Below are 13740 nucleotides of genomic sequence, written 5' to 3' on the forward strand. Positions count from 1 at the left end.
TGTTTCTGTCTGTTCCTGGGGAAGGAATGTTTATGCCAAAAGCACAAAAGAAAAATGTAACCCCAAAACCTGCAGATGGTTTTGTTGGGACAGGTGATGTTCAGACATGCTAAATATTCTATATGGTCAGCACAAACTGTATTTGAGACTCTGAAAATCAAGGCACTAGATTTGTGTCACTAAACATGGAGATTTTAGGGCTTCACTTTGAGAAGAGGTTTCAAAGATACCGAGAAAATCAGGAGCCTATTTTAGGCAATGTCAAGTCCTCACTGCTCTTCTGCAGTTTTTAAAAACTTTCCCCCTCCCCAAATTTGAAAACATTTTCTTCAAATGCTGTCAAGCTAGAGCTACTCAGTAATGCTAAAATCCACTTGAAAGAATGTATTAAAAAATGAATACACTCGAAGATTATGCATGAATTCATATGCATGGATTCAAAGACATTGTCTTATAGACAACAGTGGCAGCATATTGAATCTCTTATTGGGGAATAATTTCACAGCATTTTACTGTGTGTTTTAGCCCTATCTCTTTGCATCTTTATCAGAAGCCCATATATGTCATCATTCATCTCTCTCCTTGAAACAACAGAATTATGGAATTTGCTGAAAAGTGTTAATGTAAACTTTTTTTCTTTTCCCCCAGGTGATCCCTCTGGCTCTGGGAGGAGAAGGGACCCGTGTGGGGATTTGCCCTTCGAGGAAGGTGAAGTGTGCAGCTGGAATTCAAAACCATCTGGATTTGGGTTTTATCAGGTTCTCTGCAGGCCTGTGAAGGCACAAGAAATCTGGTGAATTAATCTGCCGTGGAGGGGGACGCTTTGCCACAGATACCAGATACACAGTTGTGCTCAGGATGTTTTTTGTTATGAGAACTTACTCTCTGCAGGGAAGGGGAAGCAGGGGGAGGGGGGCTTTGAGCAGGAGCGAGCACCAACTCCCCATCAAAAAATTAAAGTCTTTGCAAATATCCTCTGCATCCCTGCACAGAAAGGATTCTTGGGGAGATTTTTAAAAAATCAACAGCAAGATTCTCTTCTCCCCAGCAGTATTTCTTGATGATGACAGAGCCCCTCTTTCCCTTCCCCCCTTGCTATCAGCTGGCTAATCTGCCTGCACATTCTGACACACAGCTGCGAGAGATGAAAACTGTACTGTTGATAGATGAAACTTTGGATAAGATTACATGGTTTTGAATATCTTGATGACATATTTGTCTGAAAAGTCTTTTAGAGGACAGCCTAATATAAATGCACGGAAATGTTTCTAATGACTAGCATTTGTCTACGTACTTGGTTTGGAAGATTAACATTCACGTGTTCTTCGACTGTCATTTGCATTTGTATGTGGAGGCAAACTTTTCAATAATCACTTCTTCATGCCGAGAAGAGTTAACAATTTATTCAAAATACACAAGGCCAAATTAGTCCCTTCTGTGAGGCTGGGAGCTTTGGTGGAGCTGCACCAGTGGTGGGTTTGGCTTCACTGCTCTCGGCAGCAGCCGCAGCTCCGTGCCCAGGAGACTTCGCCTGTGGTAATGACGAAAATCCCTCCCTAAGAAAGCACAGCAAAAGGGTGGAAAAAACCCACCACCCAAGGTCAGGACGATTGCATCTTTCATCTGTTTGGCTGCACTGAGCTCTGGGTTGTTTTCCATTTTGCACTGATAAATGAATGTAGTAAGACTTTTTTTTTTGTTTTTATTCTTACTTTTACAACACCCAGTGGTGTGGTTGGACCTCCAGACTCCCATTTGTCAGCGGGGGAGAGGGCAGAGAGCACCTGATTTTGACACATATTTACACTACCAGTCCGAGTGTGGCAGCTGGGTGCTTTGGAATCCTACCCCTGCCTAAAGTTTTCTGAATCTTAGGATTTTATTGCCTCAATCACTTTAGATAACTGACCTTCAAAACTCTTGAAGAAAGTAAGCATCCATTCCTAAAATATGGAAGTACCTATGAAACCTGGTCCTATTCAGGTCACAGCAAGCTGTACATATTCCTTTGCATCAGTTTTACTCTGATGAACAAATGTTGATGGAGGAACTTCCTTATTGAGGGTCAGAAAGGACTTTGGTGGACCACGTGTTAACAGGCACCTTTACATCGTCCACTAATTAAACAAAAAAATTATTAGAGCTCATCTGTGCTGCAGTAATGTGAACCCTCTGCCTTCCTCCTTCCTGCAGGCAGCATAAAATGAAGATACTTCTCAAATCTGGCCTCTATATGACACATTCCAGATGTCTGGGCTAAAAAAATGTAACTCAACACTGCAGAGCTGCACTCATGAAATGGTGGGGCGCCCTTTCCAAGAGCGTGCAGGGAACAGGGCTATGGGAAGGCTCCCGGTTCACAACACTGGACAGAGCTCGGCACAGCTGGGAGAAGAGGCAGCACGTGGGGAGTTGCAGAGATGGATATTTTATGAAACGTGGTTGGGGTGAGGAAAGACAAACACTTGCAGAGACTGGTGGAGCTGTGCATTCCTGAGGGCTTTGGCCAGTTGCTTAAATATAAATAAACCTTTCAATCTGCCTTCAGTGACTTCAAAGAGTGAAATCAGTGGATAGCACCATGCACCATGAGCATTGTCTCTGCCCTGATGTGGTGAATGTGGTCCCTTGGTTCCAGGAGGAGACTCTTGCCTGGTGTACTAGTTTGAAAACAAACCAGTGAGAGGCACCAAGTAAGAATAACAATTTAATAGGGGGGAAAAAAAAAGGCAGAAAACACTCGTTCAAATTGACAGAGTCAGGATACAACCTGACACCCTGTTAGTCAGGGTGGTGGTAGCAGTCCGATAAACTGGTGGGTGCAGTCCTCCTGAAGTGGTGGATGTGGTTCTGTTGAAGCAGTGATTCTGTAGAAGGGTCTGCTCTTCCTTGGAAGGTCCAGTGGTGGCTATGTAGCTCCTGTCCTCTGGGAATCCAGGGGAAAGGGGGTCTGTGGTGTTCGGAATCTCAGATTATATCCAGGATGGAATGCTTGGTTCCTCCCTCTGGGTGGAGCATCTCACAATGGGATGATGAGTCATGGGGCCAGGCGTTGATGAGCCATTAAGAGAAGATGGTCCAGAGGGAGTTATCTCTGAGTCACGTGGCATGGCATTGATGGGTCGTTAATCAGAAGATTGTCCGCAGGGAAGAGGCAAGGAAACACCACCCCACCTGCTTTCAACAGCTCATGAGGATGGCAGTAGAATACACTGCAACCCAGGACACCTGGCATTGCTGGCTGCGGTTCTGAGCTGCCCACAGGTTGTGCAGACCCTTCAGGAGGATGCTGCACCCTCCACTGACCAGGAAAAGGCAGGAAGGAAACCTCTCAAGGACGGTAATGCACATCCCAAGAGACTGTTCATCTCCCCTCTTCTTAAACACACATGAGTGTGCCACTTCCCAATCCTCTGCTCTCACTACGGTGAGACTTCTTGTTATAGATCAGGTATTTAAAATTTTTTATTTAAATACTCCTTAATGGTTGAAAATATCACAATTACCTGGTTGCTTCCTCTTGAATACTGCACATGCTTCTTCAAAGGCTGCTGGGATGAGCGTGTCTTTGTCCAGCAGTGTTGTGCAGCCACAGATACCATGTCGTTTCTCTTCCCCTCCACACACCACCGTGTCTCTGCAAACTTCACTGACACTCTTTCCCCTTTCAGAATATGTTGACATCTTGATGCCTTCTCCATAGACTCACACTGACACAGTGTTAGGGACTATGTGATGACACCGCAGCCCACGTTAGTGAATGGTGAAATAGCCCTGTCACAAACTATATTATGAAATATCAAAACTGTTTAAAAATGTAGTATTCCAGAAGAAAAAAAAAAGGAAAAAAAGTCCCCAGGGGCTTAAGCTTACCTTGAGGACTGCTATGCTCAGTTAGATACAAATATTGATGCTTAAGTAGAACATTTTAACCTATCACAAATATAAATGTTATATAATATTTATGTATGTATATAATGGCTATACATTATCAAAATTCTCAGTACCTAGGAATGATGTTCATGACTTGTGAGCACACCTCCTGATATTTTTCCAATACAGGTACTTTGAAACTCTGGTTGGACTGATACTTGATAATAAATGTTTTGCTTTTTTCTTTATATGAAGCATAATGACCAAATTTGAACTGCCACAATCTGGGATTTAATTTTCAGTTATGAATACTTTTTATTACAAATACAGAATCAACTATTATTCCTTTTGGAAATGGTGGCATAAATTACTCCAGTGCACTTACTTAATTTCTTCTGAAAATTACTCTAATACAGGGTATTAATTTCTGCTGAAAATTACTTTGAAGCTTGACAGGGTTCTGTCAGAGTTTATCAATGAAGGCCTCACAATGTGTGGCAACAGTTGGTTTCTCTGTTTCTTTTGACAGTTATGAGAATCTAAAATAGGTCAGGTGAAGATGGGCGAGATTGCCCAGGCTTTACTCCTTTGCTACTCTTTTTAACCATTAAAGACTGCCACCAGTACAATGTAAGACTGAAGAAAATAACAGCTTTAAAATAGGTGCAGATGTTACAGAGACTTGTTCCTGTTAATATTTGGGATAGTCATTATATCTGGGATGAGATAATTTGGACAAATCAACAAGTTAAATAGTTTTGATTTCTTTATTTGTTTATGGAAAAAACACACATTTACTTAAGAATGTTGGAGAGGTGATTTTGTCTCTTGATCCAAAAAGTGATTAATAGTGGGGCAGGCAGACATACAGTTGGAATTTTACCACACAGGACAGAGTTCATGAGACAAATTCAATCCCTGCTTTAAATATTACATGGTCTAATGAACCTCAGTATTTAGTTATTTTCTTAAGTGTCTGCCTTGCCGACACCTCAGATCTGGAGTCGGAACATCCAGCTGTGCTCTTGCTGCTTCTCACAACACAGTGTAATTAGAACGTGCTGATAACTCGGTTGATGCATGAGAGATAAAAATCCATTCTACCTCATGCTGGTGGTAAAAACGTGGTTTCATCAGGAAAGAGAGCAAATATGAATTAAAAACACACTGAAGACAACAGTATCATTTTCACCAACACACTCCTCTGACATCACTGACACCAGCATGTGTTGTACTCCGCTGCTTTATCCCTGGCATGGCATTGATCTCAGCCATGAGTCAGGACTCAGTGGTACAAGACACTGCAGAGAATAAAAAATAAAATATTCACAGCCCTGGAAACCTTCACGTCAAGAAACCATCTACCCAGTGGCTCCTGCAGCAGAGCAATTCATGAGGAGCTCCTGCTGCTCCAGAGTCAAGCCTCTAATGGAGCTAATTTTTCTCCTGCATCCTGGGATAAACTTGTCACACGGCTCTGTTTTTATGAGTAGGGGACATGACATCTAGTCAAGTTTTCCATGCTAAGAATTTCATGTTACATATTGTTAAAGACGACTGAAATAGGTTATGTACACATCAAAATGAGTGAACTTTTACCTTTCCTATTGCAAGTTATCCGTGACATCCTTGGAAATCATTGACTTCTCAGCTATTGACATTGTTGGGGGAAGGGGAAAAAGGTTCATCTTGCAAGAAATGCTGACTCACAGATTTCTCAAGAAAATCTACTTTCTCAGCTGAAGAAGGACGATTCATTCTTTGCTCATCTTGGTGAAATCTAATTGTGATATTTATATTCTGTATTAATTTGATTCAGTAAAGGTTTCCAACATAGGCAAAGAAGCCAATCGTAATAATTTGTTCCGAAGCTTTTATTACTATTGTGTTTTGAATGCAGGTATTAAAACAGCAGTGGAGCAGCAGATGCTATCCCCTGCATATTGCTAAAGATGCTACCTATGCAATTCCTAAAAGCATGAGCCCTTCTAATGGGAGGAAGCAGCAAAACACCCATTGACTTCAGCTGATTATAGATTTCATCAAGTAAATATGGGGCAGTGCTACTTGCTGGAGAACAAAGTCATTTGTGAGGAATAGTTTACAGTAGCTTTTACTTCTCCTTTGTACTTTGTACTTTACAAAATAGAGTTGAATTCCATATATAAAAGTGACTGCTTTGCATTAAAAACAAGTTTTCCTTTTAAGTTGTACAAGCCTGCTTAAAAAGAAGAGACATTTGGTACCAGTAGCTGTGATTTAGTGAATATTTCTTCTACTTTTTCAAGTACTCATTACAATTCCTTCTTATTTTATAGCAATATCGCACAATAAACATTTCTCTTCTGATTAAGGGATTGAAGGAGAACTGAATTATAAACAGTATTAATATAAGAGGGAATTTCTATCCTGTGCTCTGTAGGCCTGAGTTTATATGACCTTAAACAATCAGTCTGAAGAAGTGACATCAGCTGCTGTACACATTCCACATTACTGAGGAATTAAATTAAGCAGCTTTAATATCTGTGAAATGGCACAGGCCTGGAAGAGAATCGTTCCAATTTATGGACTTTGTATCTGATTTACTAGTGCATGTCTAACAATTTCAGAGCCACCAATTGCTTTAAGACCACCTCCAAAGTGTTTTTATCACTTACAGTAAATGTGCTAACATAATGTTTTAATTAAACATTTAAAGTGCATCAAACAAATTTATTGATGCTGCCAGAAAAAAAAAAAAAAAAGATGGAAAGAAGAAGAAGAAGAAGAAGAAATTCTTCTCTTTGTAAAATAAACCAATCTCCACTACATTTTGTGACCCAGGCAAGATTGGTCTTAAACATTTCAGCTAGCATCTATAAATTAACAAAAAGATTCCCCTCCCCTCCAGTTCCCTCATTTTCCATCCCCAAGCTCCAAATCATACTTTGTGCATAAAAACATGGTAAGAGCTTTTTGAAAGCTATTCAGCTATAACATCAAATGGTTGTGAACACTGCATTTATTTTTGCTCCTTGAACATAGGCCTGATATTGAAAAGATATAAAAGTCCCAGCAGCACTTTATATTGATGTTGGCATTAAAAATGCTTTTTCTGTTAGTGAGAGAGGAGTTTCCCCTTAAAAAAATAAAAGCCAATACCAGGTCTATCAAAACTTTATCATCCTGTTACCACTTCGGCACCATATTAAAATATTCACAACTGAAGCTTGTTTTCATTAAAAATCCTTTTCCATCCTGCACAGGGGATCACAGTCCTGACACAGATCCAGAATTCCTATAACCCTTTAAAGAGGAGAAAAGCAAGCATTGCATTGACATCACCTGAAAAAACACATTCAGATTTGCTCCCAGTTTGCTCCTAGTTGGGTGCTTGCAGAAATGATGTGTGGTGGCAGGGGCAGAGATCGGTGCCAGGAGCACCGCGGTTCTCCTCACCACCTCCTCCAGCTCTGCCCATCTCCTCCCAGGAAGGTGGACCTCGGGCACTGTGGCACAGCAGCTCAGTGCAGAGAGGCTTTTTGCAGAGGACTAAATCGTGATTTATGCTTTATGGCACCAAAACTACAGGCATGTTATTTGTGTACATAGCACAGCTAAGGTTTTCCTAGCAAGGGGAAGAGTGTTTTGTCTTCTTGAGTAACCATTCATTTTAGAGACAGATAATGATGGCAGGTTTGCTTTCCTACATATCTTTTATTACATACATCTGTTGTGGTATATGAGAGAGCAGCTAAATACAGTGGGTCATAATGTGAATGGAAAGCATCTTTCCATACCGAAGAGACTCAAGGATTCTGGTGCCTGGAGATGGGATTCTAAGCAATCATTGTTAAGGTCAGTACTGCTGCTAACAAGCTGATATGCAAATTCAAAGTACATTTCATGTATATTATTATATTATATTACATGATATTACGTATCATCTGCAATTCAATTTACTCTATTTGTTCAAACATGATAAAAAAATCATGTGGTTGGAAAGGAAATGAGCAAAGAACCCCGTAATGATTGGATCTGCCAGGAAATAAAAGTCAAGGCAAAACGCCATGGCAGAGCTGAGAACTGGCTCTTCCTGGGAGACTAATCTTACCTCTGTGAAGAAAAAAAAAGAAAACACAAGGGAGTTCATCATTTGTGATCAGAACCCTCATTTCTGGTTATCATTCAATCATGGGTTGCATGAAAGCTGTTGTGTCATCTATCATGATGCAGGGTAATTCTTTCAGTGTGGTAACTCAGTGATGCGAGAACCACCACTAACCCTTCGTCCTTTGTTCTCTTTTGTCACGTACTCAGTCACCCCAGCTTTGCTTCACTGCTCCTGGGAAGACAAATCTACTGCAGGCTCATGGTAACTGTGGCTCATGGTTACCTTGTGGTCCACATCTATTTTTGAATCTGTTGTCTCCTGCTTTATATTTAGCTCTTTGGGCATTCTAGAATTTAGCATAATGGAGTCCAATCAATGATGTGAGCCACTGAGCAGCGACACAGTGTGACTATGAAGAAATAATAATTGTGGCTTTCAGCATCAAGGTGGAGACATTTTTCTAGAGAAAAGAAATAAAGACCTCAGAAGAAGGGTGCAGCATTTCTCTTCATATCACTTCATCGTGCATGATTTACCATTGTGTTCTAGGAGACTGATTTTCAAAAAGAATGAATTTTGCATTAAATTCTGAGTATGGTTGCTGCAGAAGATATGATATTTGCCTATTCAGATGATGAGCTGGATGCATAAGTGATCACATCAATGGGTAATATGCACATTCAGTCATGAGAAAAAATTTGCATGCCCTTTAAAGACCTAAAAGTTGAACATCTGGCCTTTTCTGTGGCACCTCAATTTTTTATCAATGTCTTCTCTTCTTTGAAAGGTTTATTCCTAAAACAGTCAGATCATCACAGGCTTGATACAACATTTACTGCACCCTGTTCACAAATGAGCCAGGCTCAGCTGTGGTGAGAATGACTTTAATTATTTTACATTACAGAGGTGGTGTTTACGACAAAGTCCTTGAATTGCACATGACTGGACACTCGTGAGTGCTGTACTTGGGACAGTCTGTGTTCTGTCCAAATGAAGTTTCATTAAACCTCTGTAACACATGCTTTAGGTAGGGTTGACAGCCAAAGGGAATCAGATGACAACTTTTTCCTCCTCACCTGCTCTTATGTTTTCCAGAAATACGTAGTTAATTGTCAGTATGAACTGTGAGGAAAGAACACTTAAAATGAGATAAAATTATGTACCAGGTGCCACTCATTTCCTCTCAGTTTTGTCCTGCTCCCCTAACTGATGTCCCATCCCTGAGCTTTCTGCTGGGTTTTCCAGTGAGACCGATAGCTTCACCTCTCCAGGACACCGTATATTTTTTTCATATCTTACTAATTTGGACACATGGTGATGAAAATTGCTCCTAACCAGAAAGTCTGATGTATGAAGCACCTTTCTTGTATCTGTTTACAACTACCTGGCTGGTGATGCTGAAGAGCATTACCATGCTATGGGTGTTCCCTCTTCAGAGTGAGTCTCACACATGTCATCTTCATTTTTGTAATTTTGCCCTTGCCTCAACCGCTCCAAGCCTCTAAAGAAGTTTGGATTTGCACTTTGAAGCTCTGGCTACAAGTCATGGCAATACTTTCACACCTCCCAGTATATTAGTTAGGGGACTTGTGAAACAAAGGAAGGACAGAGTGTTATTAGCTGAAATTCCCAAAAGAAGGGCCAAACATTGAAAAACTTCCTCTGCTTTTATCCAGTCTCAGATGAGGCAAAATTCTTATGCAGCATCAATAAAGAGTCACCTGCTAAGCAATGAAAGATAGTTTTCTACTACATTCTATTCATCAGACTTTCAGTCTGGGTGGCAATGTCGGGGCTCATGGCTTTCAGGTGCCCTGCCTTTGTTTTCAGGACTAATATCCAGGACATTTAAGCCCATTTTTATGCTTCAAATTATGAAGATAAGGAAGCCCTGATTCCACTCCTGCCAGCTGCTGTTCCAGTCCAAAATAAAGGAGGGTGACCCTCTCCAAACATGGGTATTGTTAAAGCAGGTGATAGGGAAGATAACGAGGGGGGTTACGTGTCATTCTCGCTTAGGCAGATTTTGCATGCTTGTACTTCTGACCCCAAGATCAAGTTCCAGATAGTGATGTATGCAAAGTTTAGTTATCTTTCAGAGAAGCCACCAGAAGCCTAAAACTGAACAGTTTTTTTCTTTCCATGAGGAAATCCTGTAGCAGCCCTCCTCTGCTCATATAACTGCAGCTTTGCAGCACCTTTGCTGTGAACAGGCATCAGAGGAATTCCTGCTGGTGTCTGGCCAGCAGGCAGAATGAAACTTCTATGAAAACAGAAAAATCAAGTAAAGGGGTCTGGGAATGAAAGGACGAACACTCGGGAACTGTCACCTCCACTGAGCTAACAACAGTTTGCCCAGCTGAGGCTTGGCGTGAAGTGTTTACTCATCTGCCTTAGCCCTGGAAAATGAAAAGGAGGTTAAAAATTAATCTGTGCAGCTGGCAACTGCTGGAGTGGGTTGACATGGTGGTGCAAATTTTTTCTAATACCAGGAATGCTATGGAGCAGCAGAGTGACCAGGCATCAGGGTTCACATGTGGTAGCTTGTCCCTTGCAACACAAGGCACTACATGACCTTTGTGGAGTGAAGTGCCCCTTTTTGTACTGACCTGTTTAATTTTGGTGATATGAAGGTGTGGGTATCCCGATTCTTCTGAGACAGTGCCCACCCAGCCACAGCCAGCCTTTCATTCCCAGCTGTACTTCCAGAATAATGTGGCACGATGCATATTTTTCCTTTAAATTTGCAAGGCTAGATTTACTAATGGAAGGCTATTTGAGTCATCTAGAAAACTACAGAAACCTTATGGTATATCAACTCTTTTATTAGTGGCTCCTAGAGCTTGATTTTGGATCATATCTTGCAAAATAACTTTGCCAGGTGCTGCTGGAATCATCTTTAGGCTGAACCTTGAATTTCAGGCAGATAAAAAAATGAATCCCTGTTAGAAGAGACTGCAGGGGATGGAATCTAAACCTGCTGGGACTAAACTAACACCAGAAAGTGCTAGCCTGCCACTGCACGAGGCCAGTCTCTAAGTAGTTTGGTAGTTACCTTAACAGCTATAAAAGGTGTAAATCTGTAGAGAGGACAGAAAGAATAAAGAGAGAAACTGCCCTACCTGTCTCCTACTCCACAGGGAATAACATAAGCTACATTCACAGTAACTGATCCTAGTAACTGCTCTAAATGGAGAGGAAAAAGCTGTGGCTGAAATGTCTGTACAAATTACAGGGAGACAAGCCTGTATCTCCAACTCTCTCTCTAATTCTTGTGCTGCACCACTGCTAAAGAACTTTAAGCCCCTTTGTATGACACAATAAATATGCAACTAAACAACTTCAGGTACAGGAAGACCTCTTCAGCAGCACCACAAGATTATTGCTGTCTCCCAGAACAATACAGGCAGTGCTGAGTGATAGGTGTGTACTGCCTTAAAAAAACATATCAGACTTTACATTTAGAAGTGGAAAGAGACCACCTTCTTTGTGTTACAAATATAGGTAGTTGTAGAAATGTGCTCACACCCTGAGCAGATGGTTCCTGGGGCACAGGGAACAGTTTTTTGCTTTTCACAAGCCAAGCTGGTCTTGAGAGCAGAGGAGAATAAAGCTGAAACATTTCAGACACTCAGAGCATATCACGTGTGGCCATTAGGGCAGGATTAAACAAACATAATTAGAGAAAGTCCTTCTGAAAGATGGTTCTGCTAAAGGATTCGAGTGCACACCTATTCTGTGCCCTGCTTGAAGTCCTAATGCTGCTCCGCTGCTAGAAGCAAATGCCTTTTGAAGGCAGCTCAGAGCCACCGAGCAGTCACTTAGCTTTATAGTTTGCTAGCTGCATGTCATCTTTGAAGGCTGGGAAATTGCAGAGGCAGTACCGTGATTCCCAGCCTAGTGAAGCAGACACTTGACACATTTCATCCCTTGCAATTAAGGGAGAAAAGCAGAATCAGGGGAAAATTCAAGCAGCATTTTAGCAATAGACCACTCCCTTATCAAGATGAAGTACAAGCATCACCCACAGATATATGCAGGATGGATGCTAAGCACAGACAGTAATAAATGCATGTGAACTTTACATGAGAAAGCCTCACACTTAGAAGACTTCGTTTATTGCTCTTAGTCATTTACACACATCCTTCTAAAGCAAGGAAGCTCAAACATAATCAAACTCTGTGTGGAAATTACCAAGTCAAATGCTGTTGTTCTCTTCCGTTGTCTTTTAATATCAGAGCGCAAACTTCCCAGTGCAAAAATACAATCTTGTGATAAAATGACTAATACATGACTAAAGCCAGTTTCCATTGTGCAGGCATAGCTCTGGGGATCATTTGTTTTTCATGGTAGATCCCTCAGACAGTGAATTCCTCTGGTGGTTGGGATTATATTAATGACCAAGACTGTTAGTCACCTCAAAGGAGCTGAAATAGGATGTCACTCTGGATGCCATTATTAATTCCAACTGCAGGTGTGAAAATTAATTTCATGGGAATTTTTATCATTTCCTTTTAGTTAAGGATTAGAGTTTCCGAATGACCCAGACTCCGGATGGAGACAAATCTGAACCGGGTCTGCCCAGCAGTCCTGTAACAGTGAACCAATTCTGATGGAGTAGGAGGAAAAAAAATGGGGTATAAGGCTTTCCATCCCTCTCTTGAAGACAATTAATGGCGCTGAAAGATATCAGATGTCATAATGACATACACTTCTTTGCACCGAGACTCTGTAAAGCAATCCAGCAAATTGCAGGTTGTTTTCATTTCAGTGGAAGAATAACACATTTGCCAATCATGGGAGAAAAAAAAAAAGTTAAATATATAAAACCAAATCAAATGTGGCTGATTAGAAAGCTACAGTTTCCATTTGCTGGCACTGGTACTGTTTTCACATAGATTTTCTGACAGATGCTGCTGTATCTCCGTAGTCAAGACAGTTCCAGCAGCCAAGCTCCTGTCTAGTGTCTTTAACCATAGGGTGGAGCTGGGCTATTGAATTTGGAGGAGAATGGCTGGGAGGGGAGCTGGCTCACCTTGGATGGAGAGGGCAGGAGTTGGAGTCAGCTGGATCCGTTAAGGAGAGACAGACTGGGAAGGAGGAAAACCCCCCCTCTCACCCCCCTCCCCATGATTAAGCCTCAATTCCTGCCAGTTCAACTGGCAAAGGTGTTGGCTCCAAAGCTGTCCTGTATTCACCCACACCTCCTCCTGCCAGAGCCCCGTGAGCAATGCTCAGAAGATAAGCAGGTTAGGCCAGATTCAGTCAGATAATTAAGCCTTGGAGGTAATGTGAGATCCTTAGGTGCTCTTATATACATACAACTCATCCGGGGTTTGGATTTATAACTCGCTGTGCTCACAACCACCTTCCATTCGACAGCTTTCCTCGTGTCTGGGGCATCTTTGCCGTGTGGGCAGGCACACCCAGAGATGGACAGACAGACAGAAGCCGCGCCCGGGGGTGCAGGGCTCGGAGCTCCCTCGCCGTCTGTGTCGCAGCCATCAGCCCTCCATCTCTCTCGAAGTGTCTCTTCTTATTGCAGCCATGCGAGGTTTTTCTGGCCTGATCCCTGTCCCCTTGCCCCTCCCGGAGCCTTTTCTATCAGCGCCATCCCAGCGCACAGCGGGGAGAAGCTGCCGCTTGGAATTGGCTTCGCTCTACCCCTCCCTCCCCGCGCCGGGTGACCCTCCCCGCACGGAGCTGCCAGAGCCGCGGGGCTCGACGCCAGCCCTCCTCTGTTATAATGAACCTTTTTAGGTCATGTAAGCCAA

Source organism: Corvus hawaiiensis, chromosome 12 (genome assembly GCF_020740725.1).
Source record: "Corvus hawaiiensis isolate bCorHaw1 chromosome 12, bCorHaw1.pri.cur, whole genome shotgun sequence".
Taxonomy (NCBI): domain Eukaryota; kingdom Metazoa; phylum Chordata; class Aves; order Passeriformes; family Corvidae; genus Corvus; species Corvus hawaiiensis.